The sequence below is a fragment of the Chenopodium album genome, chromosome 9, assembly GCF_948465745.1.
Source record: "Chenopodium album chromosome 9, dcCheAlbu1.1, whole genome shotgun sequence".
NCBI lineage: Eukaryota > Viridiplantae > Streptophyta > Magnoliopsida > Caryophyllales > Amaranthaceae > Chenopodium > Chenopodium album.
This window is the reverse complement of record NC_137842.1, coordinates 69,233,685-69,246,988: the sequence shown is the minus strand read 5'-3', so window position 1 is coordinate 69,246,988 and position 13,304 is coordinate 69,233,685. Positions and strand designations below refer to the sequence as shown.

The following is a 13,304-nucleotide window of genomic DNA, read 5'->3' as shown; positions in this document are numbered from 1 at the left end:
CTTTACTGGATATGGTTCGATCAATGATGAGTCTTGCTGATCTTCCAATTTCTTTTTGGGGATATGCTCTAGAAACAGCTGCACACACACTAAATAGAAGCCCGTCAAAGGCTGTAGAAAAGACTCCATATGAGATGTGGAATGGAAAAGTTCCAAACTTATCTTTTCTTAAAATCTGGGGTTGTGAGGTCTTTGTAAAACGTTTACTGTCAGACAAACTTGCACCCAAATCAGATAAATGTCTCTTTGTGGGATACCCAAAAGAGACAAGGGGTTACTACTTCTATAACCGTCAACAGAAAAAAGTGTTTGTTGCTCGTGATGGTGTCTTTCTTGAAAAGGAGTTTATTTCCAGAAAGACAAGTGGGAGTAAAATAGTTCTCGAAGAAATTCGAGATGAGCAACAAATGGATGTGGATCAAACCACGTCAGAGGCGAGGGCGCATGACTCTGCTATGACAGGTCAAGTGTCGGAGCAAGCTAATTCATTAAGCAAAACTCCTGTCGTCCCACTTGAATCTAATTCATGCGAAAATCTTCAAGATGTTGAAGAGAATATTTCTATTGATGCTCAAGCCCCACGTAGGTCGAGTAGAACAAGGATCCCAAACAAGCAGTTGGTTGATTTCCTCTTAACAGAAGACTCTGAAATATTGATTTTGGAAAATTCTGAGCCTACTACCTACAAACAAGCTTTGACGAGCCCAGACTCTGAGAAATGGCTTGAGGCCATGAAATCTGAAATGGACTCCATGTCTGAGAACAAAGTTTGGACCCTAGTCGACTTGCCTGATGGGGTTAAACCTATTGGATGCAAGTGGGTGTTCAAAATAAAAACAGACAAGAATGGAAATGTCTATATCTATAAAGCAAGACTGGTTGCAAAAGGATTCAAACAAATACATGGTATAGACTATGATGAAACCTATTCTCCAGTGGCAAAGATTAAGTCAATTCGGATACTTTTGGCGATTGCTGCACATTACAATTATGAAATTTGGCAGATGGATGTCAAAACCGCCTTCTTGAATGGGTTCTTGATGGAGGATGTGTACATGACACAACCTGAAGGTTTTGAGGATCCAGAAAATCCCAAAAGAGTTTGCAAGCTTCAGAGATCCATTTATGGATTGAAGCAGGCGTCTCGGAGCTGGAATCTTCGATTTGATGAGGCAATCAAACAGTTTGGTTTTCTCAAGAGTGAAGAAGAATCTTGTGTCTACAAGAAATTTAGCGGGAGTAGCTTAGTCTTCTTGGTTTTGTATGTAGATGACATACTACTCATAGGAAATGACATACCAATGCTTGATTCAGTCAAGGAATGGTTGAGAAGTTGTTTTTCTATGAAAGACCTTGGAGAAGCTGAGTACATTTTGGGAATCAAAATCCATAGAGATAGGTCTCGAAGGATGCTTGGACTGAGCCAAGAGACTTATATTGATAAGGTTCTTGCAAGGTTCAATATGGAAAACTCTAAGAGAGGATTCATTCCCATGTCACATGGCATTTCGCTTAGCAAGAGTCAGTGCCCTTCGGAGCCTGATGAGTTAAAGCGAATGAGTAGCAAACCTTACGCCTCGGCTATAGGTTCTATCATGTATGCCATGATATGCACTCGACCGGATGTTACATTTGCTCTGAGCTTATGCAGCAGATTCCAAGCAAATCCAGGTGAAGCACACTGGACTGCGGCTAAGAACATCCTAAAGTACTTGAGAAGGACTAAAGGAATGTTTTTGGTCTATGGAGGAATAGATGAGTTGGTTGTTAAAGGTTATACTGATGCTAGTTTCCAAACCGACAGAGATGATTACCGCTCGCAATCAGGGTACATCTTTTGTCTGAATGGAGGAGCAGTGAGCTGGAAGAGTTCAAAGCAAGGCACTGTAGCAAACTCTACGACAGAATCAGAATATTTAGCGGCGGTAGAAGCAGCTAAGGAAGCTGTTTGGATAAAGAAGTTCCTAACAGAGCTAGGGATCGTACCTAGTGTTCTAGAAGGAATTGAGTTATTTTGTGATAATAATGGAGCTATTGCGCAAGCAAAAGAACCAAGATCAAACGACAAATCCAAGCATGTAATGAGGAAGTATTACCTCACTCGCGAGATTGTAGACAGGAATGATGTCAAGATCTGCAAAGTTCACACGGATGAGAATGTTGCTGATCCACTCACTAAACCTCTCCCTCAACCCAAGCATGAACGTCACGCTAGGGCTGTAGGGTTGAAGCAAGTGTTAGAATGGCTTTAAATTGTTTTTGTTTAGAGAAACTTGTTACAAATTAAAGACATGATTTCATGTTTTATGTTTTATATAGTATGAATTTTTCATCTTATTTAATTTTGGTTTAGTATTAAATAAAATGTCCAACATATTTATTGAATTTAATGGGCTTGTCAAATATGTGATTTGATGAATGAAACCCCATAAGTGAACTGGATTCATAAAATATTTAAGTTCCTAATCTGAGTTGTTAATTTGGACATAAATGACTCAATAAAATGATTAGCATATAAGATTGATTGATGGTGCCGTTTCATGCGCTATAGAAACATGGAGATGTTTAGTCAATCATATGGATATGTATAGTCGATACATGATCGAACAGACCTACTTAGAAGTTTTTAAAACTTCGCGAATTATATTAGCGGATTCCTTAGACATGAGTGGAACACTACTCAATTCAATGATTAGTGTAACCTTGATGTTATCAAACGTCATGCCGTAAAAGGGGACTATAAAGGCGACACTCGGGTTGTGCTAAAAGTTGAGTGGGAGTTTTGGTTGCCACAAGATTGAATAGGTCCTCCTATGTTAGATAGGATGGGTGTCTTGGCCTCTTGAAGAGTAAGAATTGAAAATGCATGGCCGTGCTCAAATGGATCATAAGATGATCATTTGTTTAGCAATTCAAACTCGGATTTCAAGAAATAATTTGAACGCTGGTATAGATAACATAGAGATGTGATCATACTATCAAATTAGACACTAAGAGACTTAAGGAATTTGAATATTGCATACTTGTCTCGGACAAGTGGGAGATTGAAGGAAGTGTGTCCTCGACTTTAGTGCAATTACTTAATATAATCATGGATCATATTACGGAGATAGTAATTCGTTTATTTGGGTTGTCTATACGTCTTGTTAGAGAATGCTATAGAACTTTGGGTTAGTAAGTAACAAAACCGAAGCCCGCCTAAACGGATCCTACAAGGTCACACATTAGGATTGGATCAATAAAGAAACCCGAAGCCCAAAGTGGGCCTTAGAGTGACTGGCCAAATAGGGAAAGGGGAGAGAAAGCCCTAACCTAATTAATAATAATATGATTATATATTAATGAGTTAGGGATAATTGAAATATACAGTATTCAGTTTTCTGAAAAACAACGTAAGTTTTCTCTCAATATTTTCTCTCTAAAATTGGTTCTCAACTCCAAGAAAGGTGAAAGGTTTTTCCCGTCCAACTAGCATTGGTGGAGTGTTGATTCAATCCGGTGGACCAAATAGAGGAGTTGCAATTGAGGCTCTTTATCTCCGGTAGAAAAGAAGATTGCTAAGAGGATTCACGCTTCAAAGGTTAATTCTAAACTGATATGTGATCTTTATTTGTATATGCATGAGATCTTGTTTAGGTGCGTATGAATGTGATTCATGAAATTCCGCTTAGAGTACCTAAAACCCAACATATAGCCCCAAAGGCCTCGATCTTTTGGTACATAGACTTGCTTCTTGCTAATGTAACTTACTTTGTTGTGCTTGAATTGAAAATTGCTCAAATAATATTTTTCTCTCATATTTATTTCCTGAAGTTGTGATAACTTGATGGTTTGTCTTTCTTAATCATATTTAACACCATCAGCAATCAGCATGCACGACTATCTTTTTATTCTGTGTCTCTCTCTGACATCTTATACAATACTCCTTTGGTCGCCAGTCTACTACTGCTCACCTTCATATTGTCCTGTTTTATTTGATTATTTTTAATTTTATTTTAATGTTGTTGCATTGTTTGTTGATTATTATAAATGTATTTGTGATTATTGTTGTTAAATTTTCAGAAAATTAAAATATTGGACTGGGGAGGTTGAGGAATTTTGAAGCTTTGGTTGTAATGATCATTATTGGATTTATGTTTGAAATTTTGATAATTGAGCTGAAATTTTTTTGGGATTTAATTTTATAGATTTTGTTGAATTTTCTAGGGCATAAATTGAAGAATATCAAGAGGAAGGAAGAGAGGGAGAAAGAGAAGTTTGGACCTGAGAGAAGTTCGACCCTGGTGTGTTTACTGGCGGAAAATTACAGGGGTTGGTAGTCAGTTCAATCGAATCTAATTCAATGTGATACTCCGTATTATTTTATTTTTCTTGTATATATGCACTCTTAAGGTGTAATGAATTTCTTGAATGAACTTAGTTTGTGGGCACTTTCTCATTTGATTTTAAGGGTTTGCCTTTCGCCTTTTGGAAATTGAATCGTGTGGACTCAATTTGTTTTATTTTTAAATTTTATCAATTATAATTCAACCATATTTCTGATTTGAGGTTTTACAAATCTGGAAAAATTTGAGGAGATAGTGAAATTTTGGGTATGGTTTCGTGGGTTTGATTCGTGGGTCGGGTTTCGTGGGTTTCAGATCGGCGGGTTACGAGTTTCGTGGGTTTGCTGGGTTTGTGGTGCTAGGTTCGTGGGTTTCTGGGTGCGGCGTTGTTGTGGTGGGTTTCGTGGTTGCAGATCAGATTAACGGCCGTGGTGCTGGGTTGGTTATAGTACAATGATGCATTGATAGATTCATAATAGTACAATGATGCATTGATAGATTCATAATAGTACTACTATTAGGATTGGAATGAGGAATATGAAATACGTATTTAATCCAAGTGTGTCTTTAGTTTAATTAGAATAACATTTAATCAAATACTCATAAATATATAAGTACCCAATAAATAAATTGAGTAATAACATGCACTTACAAAATTAAAAGTACTATAGACCTGTTTCAATTTACTGAAAACAACTGAACTGAATTAAACTGATTGAGTCTGAACTGAATAGAAATGAAATGAATTGTTTATGAGAGGAGGAAACTACGAACTGAACTGAACTAAACTGATTGAAGCTAAACTGAACTGATGAACTAAAATTAAGTTAAACAGAACAGTCCTACGTACATGATTTTTAGTCGTCTAAAGCATGAAGTATATCTCATATAGTACGAAGTATGTTGTATGCACAATAATGACGCTTGTACCACACGTCCACACACTAACATTACACATATTATGTCATATACATGTTTGTATGTCATACACTCGGGCTCACCATTTAACGTTAGTTACATTACACATCTTATACTACGTATATATATGCGAGCATTAGTGCATTACTCCGTAGTACAATTATATAACACAAAGAATAACAATTTAATAAAAACATCATGAACGTACAGTATATAATTGAAGCTCATATTTAATACTCGTATAAATATCCTGGCAGTAATTGTAAACAGATGATCTGAGGTAGATACTAGCTTAGCTTAGCTTAGCTAAATAAAACATGTTGTGATTGGTAATAGGGCCATAAATGTTCCACGTAAGTTGATTAGATGTTTTTGGTTTCTTTGCAATGAATGTCTCTGATTGCCTGTCTACACCAACCTAACTGTTTTAGCTCCTAGAACTAGCACTAGCGCAATATAGATTTAGTGGTTTAATTTGCATGCAACCTCTGAATACTTATCTTAATTCATTGTGTCTAACTATGTACTAAGTGCTTATTTTCATTGAGCTTAACTATGTACTAATAGTATAAAAGTCAAACTGTTGCAAGTATAAAAAAACGGAGGAAGTACCAGTAACTGCTTATTTTCAACAACTTAGAATAAATGTTGTGTGAAGTGAAGAGATTTTACTTGTTATTTTCTAACTTCACGCAGTTTTGCTTCAAGTAAACTTCATCAAATATTAAAAAATATGTATAGAGTAAATTTTGCATTCAATTCAACCAATTGATCACGTAATTTGAGTGACTAGAGTTTATAGTAACAGAGGTGGATGTACTCAATGATATTGATCATATAAAACCAGTTGCAAAATCATCTAGTCAGAATAATATTTTACTAGCCGCGTACTTTTATTTGAAATTTCACAATGTTTATTAAGGCTATATAAATCAATTAAATAAATAAGTTAATGTTTGTAAAGATATGAGATATAATTAATATGTATTTGATGAGTATCATTGCTACTGAACTAAGCTGAACTGAACTAAATTAAACTGACTGGAGCTGAACTGAATTGAACTAAATTGGTTGAAACTGAACTGAATTGAATTGAGCTGAAATGAATATTTTATGAGAGAAGGAAATTAATAGCTGAACTGAACTGAACTGATTGGAGCTGAGCTGAACTGAACTGATTAGAGCTGAACTGAACTGAAATTAAGTAAATATGAACCGGCCCTAAATAACCATTTGTAGAATTCAACGGATTAATAGAATTATTTTACTCATTTTACCATAGTTTCGCCCATGTGCCTTGCAAATTCCATTTTGAAGATATAGGTATTTTTGCCTATTTATTATGAGTAAACGGCCTGTTTGATATAGGTACTTTTTCCTAATTATTATGAGTAATGGCAAGTTTAATAAATAAATTAAACTACTCAAAAATGAGAGGTTTCAAACACTTGCCGTCGTCAACTAGTGTGTCTCTTTACAAACAAATATAGTAACCACATATCCCTTCGAAAAGAACAAAATACTTCAACTTATTACCAATTATAAACATTAATTAAATAGAAGATAAATATATTTAATTAAGGTTTATCCATATAAATAGTCTTATAATCATAAACTAATTAAAAACCAAGGTCGGTAGCCACCATTTTCCACTAGGCCACTATGTATTGCATTGTATGGGAAATCGTCAACCCCCAAGCCAAAGTTCTGTTCGCCGGCCAACTTTTTCGTGTCTCCCATACTCGTGAAAAACGAGAACCACTTAAAACTTACAACTTTATAATATGTGATATTTTTCATATCATAAATTTATACTTGTAATTCTCTATGATAAAAAGTAACACCACATATTTTTTTTTGCTAACCGTACCACCACCTCCTCCTTATGTTTTGTTTTCGTTCATCCATCATTATATGCCAAAACTTCACCTTATATTCCACGAATCATGGCACTATTATCTTAATTATTTATTAATTAGCCTTTAAACATGATTATGATTAGTAGTCTATTAAACTATTGTTAGTTAATTAGTACTTAAACTTGATTGTGGTGTCTTTAGTTTTACTTCACAAGATGAGAATCTAATTTATGTCTAGGTTCTTTGATTTATAGAAGGAAAAAAAAAAAAAAAAAAAAACTATTTGTAGATTGTTTTGCTAGTCTTTGTCATCAATGAATTTTATATCCATATTGACAAGAAAAGCATATTACTATTATTGAGTTGAGGTATCAAATTGTTTGTGCATGGGGTTTAGCTAGATATGGTTTTCATGATCTTTGTTATAAATTATTATCAATGGGTGTCAACTTTCATGTTTGGTATAGGTTCCAAACTTTGAAATAGTCTTACTTTGCTTTCAACTTTAACTTCTCAAGTCATTGATGGTGCCTAATTAATGGGTGATTCAATCATGCATAAAAGAGATTTTTTAAAATACAAGGTCATTAAAATCACGTACGGGTATGTAGAGCGTGTACACATTTACAAATGAGTTTGTATTTGTGTTAACGTTCTTGCAATCGTTATTTCTTGTTGTGACCTAGTGGCTCCCAATTGATATTATTTTCTATCTATTCAACTACATATATGATTTCATTGTTGATGGGTGGGTTTCCATGGCAAAGAATTCCATGATTGAGAAAGGCCCTGTTTGGGAGAAAGCTGAAAGCTGAAGCTGATTAAGTTAGCTGATTTTGACTAGCTGATTTTATTAACTGATTTGACTAACTTATTGTATTAACTGATTATATAAAAGTGTTTGGTAAATAGCTGATAGCTTAAAGGTGATTGAGTATGTGAAATGACCAATAAGCTAATTGTGGGGTAGGTAGTTTAGATAGGATTTTAAATTAAATGAGGTTATAAGTGTAATTTCACAATAATTAATGAATAAGCTAATTGAAAAAGCTCCTAAAATGAGCTTTTTCAAAAAGAGCTTATTTAGTGAAATAAGCTCTTTCAATAAGCTTAGTACCAAACACTTGTATTAGCTTGTTTGACTAGTCAATCAGCTAAAGTTAGTCAAATAAGCTAATATACCCCCAATAAGCTAACTACCAAACAGGGCCAAAATATAAGTTGACTTATGAGTCTTTCTAGCACAATTTAATAATATCATAAATTGATGAGGTTAAAATATTGATTGCAACTTTGTTGTATCACTCCACAAATCAATAAACACGATTAATCTTATATCATTTAGTTATGAGTTGATCTTAGCATGCCTCATTTTAATTTGTCTTAGTGTAATTTAATTTTCATAAACCTTTATTTTGTTAAGTGAAAGGAGCACAACTTAAAACTTGTTTAGCTCGACATTATCAATCATTAAACCTACATATTCTCCCACCCCACCCCTCCCATGAAACAATGAAAACTAAGCATTCACTAAATTGCTAGCTAACTTTAGAATCAAAGTTTAATTTAATTTTGGATGTTACTTTTGGCAATCACCTAACTCCACTTGAATAAAAACACAAAATCTAAAGCAAGATTGAAGAATAATCTCTCAAAACTAAAATAAGAGTACAAAAATTATCATAATATCATTGATAACGGCGCCTAAGCCCACTTGGTTGTTAAACTTAATCAGAAACTAATTTGATTAAAAGCTTAATTAAAAGTTAATTGGGCCCATATTTTTGGGCTAAGCCAATCATAAGAAGGACTGAATCAGGTTCAGTAGTCTACGTAGCACTTAACAATAGCCTAACACCTACTTACGCAAACTATGACTCTAGTGGGCCCCATTTTTCTGAGAGTGTCAGTAAAATAGTGTAGATAAGGGTTTGGAATCATTAATCCTCTGTTCTGCAACTCCACACTTTCATCATACACCTCTGCTCCAATTGGTGCATCATTTGATTTGATTTGATTAATTTATTAGGATGATGTGGAAATGTATGTACTCCGTATGTTAGGTTCAATGGTTCTTGTTTTTTGATTTGATTTCTCTCTTCTTATTTCCTGTTCTAAATTTGAATTTAACTGTTGGTGCATCATATTGTGAATTGGTGGAAGAGTGAGCATTCAATTTTGCAGTATCTTGTAAAAGTTGTAACTTGTAACATCTCATGACATTATTATTATTATTATTATTATTATTATTATTATTATTATTATTTTTTAAAAAAGCTACTTGTACTAATTCGAAGTCGTTTAGTTATACAGCGTACCTAATCCTACTATACATCAAATTAACATGGTTCAATAAATGTTTTGACATAAAAATATGTTGAAATTATTGCAATATTAGCAATTAAATCAATTTTTAAAAAGTAAATTTGTGTTTTGTAACAATTATTCTTTATTGAAATCTGTTGAAAACACACATAATAATCATCTATTAAATAAGTATAATATGAATAGTGTTGAAACTTTAAGTCATTGTTTCAATTTGATATCCTTCATAATTCTTATATTTAAGCATAATGTTAGTAGTTGAAATCACAAACCTTCTTTATACTCCGTAGTCCGTATCTTTGGAAAGGCAAATCCGATGACCAAGAGGCAAAGAGACAAGAGAGTACAGTTTTACTATAATGGTAATTGAATAGAGTCGTAGTCCTCGTAGACTCACAATAGAGGATTAGAGGATTCCATATCAATCAAAATGTTGAAAACATGCATGTTTGAATTTTTGCAAATACTCTAAATTTTTTTGCACAGAGCATTACATCTGCATATTATTATTGTTTAACTGTTATATCAATTTCATTTGTGCACACACTTATGTGATATTGAAGATCAGTTGATCACAATTGGATAAAACATCTTATTTCAAGTAAATACTATATTCTTGATTGTGATTAAAGGGTCTAAGCCTCTAACCATTATTGTTGTTACACTTGTGCATTCACTTTTACAAGGACTAGTTGCACCATTAATAGGAATAGATCATATACCAAGGAGTACTTTTTTTTTTTAAAAAAAAACTTCAAACATTTTTTTATCAAAATACAAGTATACTTTTAGGGTTTGTTCTCATTGACTGAACTCAGCTAAATTGAGCTGAACTAAACTGAACTGAACTGAACTGAACTGAATATTTTATAAGAGAAGGAAATTAAAAGTTAAACTGAACTGAACCGAACTAAACTGAACTGAATTTCAACGTATGAGAACAGACCCTTACTTCGTACGTTTTTAACCGATTATTTCCACTATTAAGTCTATTACCAGAGCTATGCCTAAAAATACGAGCTCTGGCTATGCTCTAAATTTGTAAATAATCATACCATCTTCACACGTCAAAACGCACTGCTCATCAACCCTCACAAGTCACCATCACTGCCTAGACTTTATATAAATCCACTTCACCTACGAACCTCACAGCCTGTTCCCCTTCAAATAATTGCTCCATATTTTATTTAACAATAATTATTTCGTTCTCAAATGACTACTCGTACTTCATACAACACTTGAATTTTAACGCAATTTTAAGAAGAATCTTGGGTGGTGCATGAAAATCACTTAATTAACATGTAAGCAGGTTTAGTGATTTTCTTTAAATTGTTTGTTAGGGGAATAGACAATTAGAATAATCATAGTCTTATGTTCAATTAGAAAGCATGCAAAAATTCACATTGTAAATGAATAACTTATATAAGTGCTACAAATTACACAAAAGTTTAAAATTATTTACAATTATTAGATACTATTATTTTTTAACTCACATTATATGTCAAAATCGTTAAAGTAATTTAAATCGAAGGTTACAATCTTATTCTTTAAAGTTGTTTTGTTCTGCTCTATGGAAGTCTGTTTCTGAATCTCAAAAGGATAGAGCTACAATCATTCATTAAGACATTAAAATCCAAAACTAGACTCTTATCATTAAGAACAAATGAGGGAAAAAAACACATTTGAAAAATAAATAACCTCATCTAACATTCACGAATCACTTAATCCCACGTGGACTCATTTGATGACGACATCTCTCCCTCCAACAGCTGTCAACCCGCATGGTCACATTTCAACCCCAGTATAAATACCAAACACCCTCACTCCATCCTTCTCCAACACTCCTCTCATCCTCACTTCCTTTTCTCCAACACTTCCGTACAATATTTCCGTACCACCCTCTAAAATGACACCAATTTACACTTTTGCCACTCTCTCTCTCCTCTTTCTCTCTCTACACCTCACCACCACCCCTTCCTCCGCTGCTCTCGTCAAACAACAGCCCCTCACACTCAAATACCACAACGGCCCTCTTTTAAAGGGGAAGTTCTCCGTCAATTTAATTTGGTACGGCAAATTCACTCCAGCTCAGCGCTCCATCATTGTCGATTTTATTCAGTCGCTAACGACAGCTCGTACACCACATCCGTCGGTTGCCTCATGGTGGAGGACTACGGAGAAGTACAAGGGAGGAGGAGCCTCTACCCTCGTCGTAGGAAATCAAATCCTACACGAGAACTACCCTTTCGGAAAAAAGCTTAAGAACTCGCATATTATTGGGCTGGCTTCAAAGCCCAATAACAAGATTGATTCGATTGATGTTATTCTCACGGCCCAAGATGTGGTTGTTGAGGGGTTTTGTATGAGGTGTGGGTCCCACGGGTCATCGGGTCGGGCTAAACGGGCCTATGTTTGGGTTGGGAACTCTGCTACCCAGTGTCCGGGTCAATGTGCTTGGCCTTTCTATCAGCCCATGTATGGCCCACAGACCCCACCTTTGGTGTCCCCAAATGGGGATGTTGGTGTTGATGGGATGATTATTAATTTGGCTACGCTGTTGGCGGGCACTGTAACGAACCCGTTCTCAAACGGGTACTTTCAGGGCCCGCCAACAGCCCCGCTTGAGGCGGTAAGCGCCTGTACCGGGATATTCGGTGCAGGCGCTTACCCCGGATACCCAGGGACAGTGTCCGTGGATAAAGTTACCGGAGCGAGTTATAATGCAAATGGGGTGAATGGGAGGAAGTACTTGCTTCCGGCGATGTGGGACCCTCAGAGCTCTGCTTGTTCAACTCTTATTTGATTTTACCTTAGTGGATGGGGTGAAAAAAGAACGTGAAGTGTGTTGTGAAAAAGGTTACAAAAAAGCTAGGGGTGAAAATGGTAAAAGAATATAAAACTACTTGAAAAATGAAGATGTTTGTAGATATTTTGGGTTAATTTTACAGTAAGTTTTTTAAATTTAGTGAGATAATCTTATCTACTATGGAATTTGGGGTGTAGTTTGTCGAATTGTATTAAATGTATATTTGGTTCTGGATAAAGTGAACAAGTTGAATGATGAAAAAGTTAAAGATTGTGCTTTGTTTATTTTAAGTACCTTGAAGATTTTTATTTGTATGGAACTATGGAAAAAATGATGGAGGAATAGTCTACAGTACTTTTTTTAAACATAAGGTGAATTGGGGTGATCTACTAGTCAAAAGAACAACTACTATCTTTAACAAAAATGATCAATATCATCAATATATGAGTAAATGTTCGGATATTAAAATTTGGATTTTATGTTAACTCATGTAATTTACGACCACAAGTCTAAAACAATAAGGTTTTAAATTGGTTATCATTTGGTTCCACTTAAAACTTTGTGACACGAACTCGATTCAAGACTATATTCACTAGTCGACATATTGTACAATATGGAATATTTGGTACTTTGGTAGTTTAGTATCATTACCACCTCATGTAATACAAGATCATATTGTCCTTGCTCAATTTGGTTGAAGAAAGTTGAGTTTTCCTAATTAATCAAGTTCAACAAATAAAATAATCCATTCATATCATATCTAAATATTGGTAGAAAAGTTCTCCTAAAACGTAGCAATTGAGTTTATGATTGTGGACATCACTCCATTCAAGAAGATGTGTTTGCTTTAATATGCTCTTTTGGGTTTGTCTACCTAGATTTTTATGTCTTCCACAGTTCCACTCAAGAATCAACTAATAAATTGTACTCTATACTCTAACATATTGCATGTTCATCAATATCATAATCTTAATAAGATTAGCATAAGATAATCATGGATTACGTTTGTTTTTATAGTAATAATTGTTGGCCATCACCCATCAGTACTACAGAGTACAAGTTGCACTATTA

At 34.5% G+C, this 13,304-nt stretch overlaps 1 pseudogene; it reads left to right on the top strand.

Annotated features, from left to right (window-relative positions):
* Window positions 1-11,274: 11,274 nt before the first annotated feature.
* Window positions 11,275-12,526, top strand: LOC145560357 (protein EXORDIUM-like 2 pseudogene; annotated as a pseudogene).
* The last annotated feature ends 778 nt before the right edge of the window (window positions 12,527-13,304 follow it).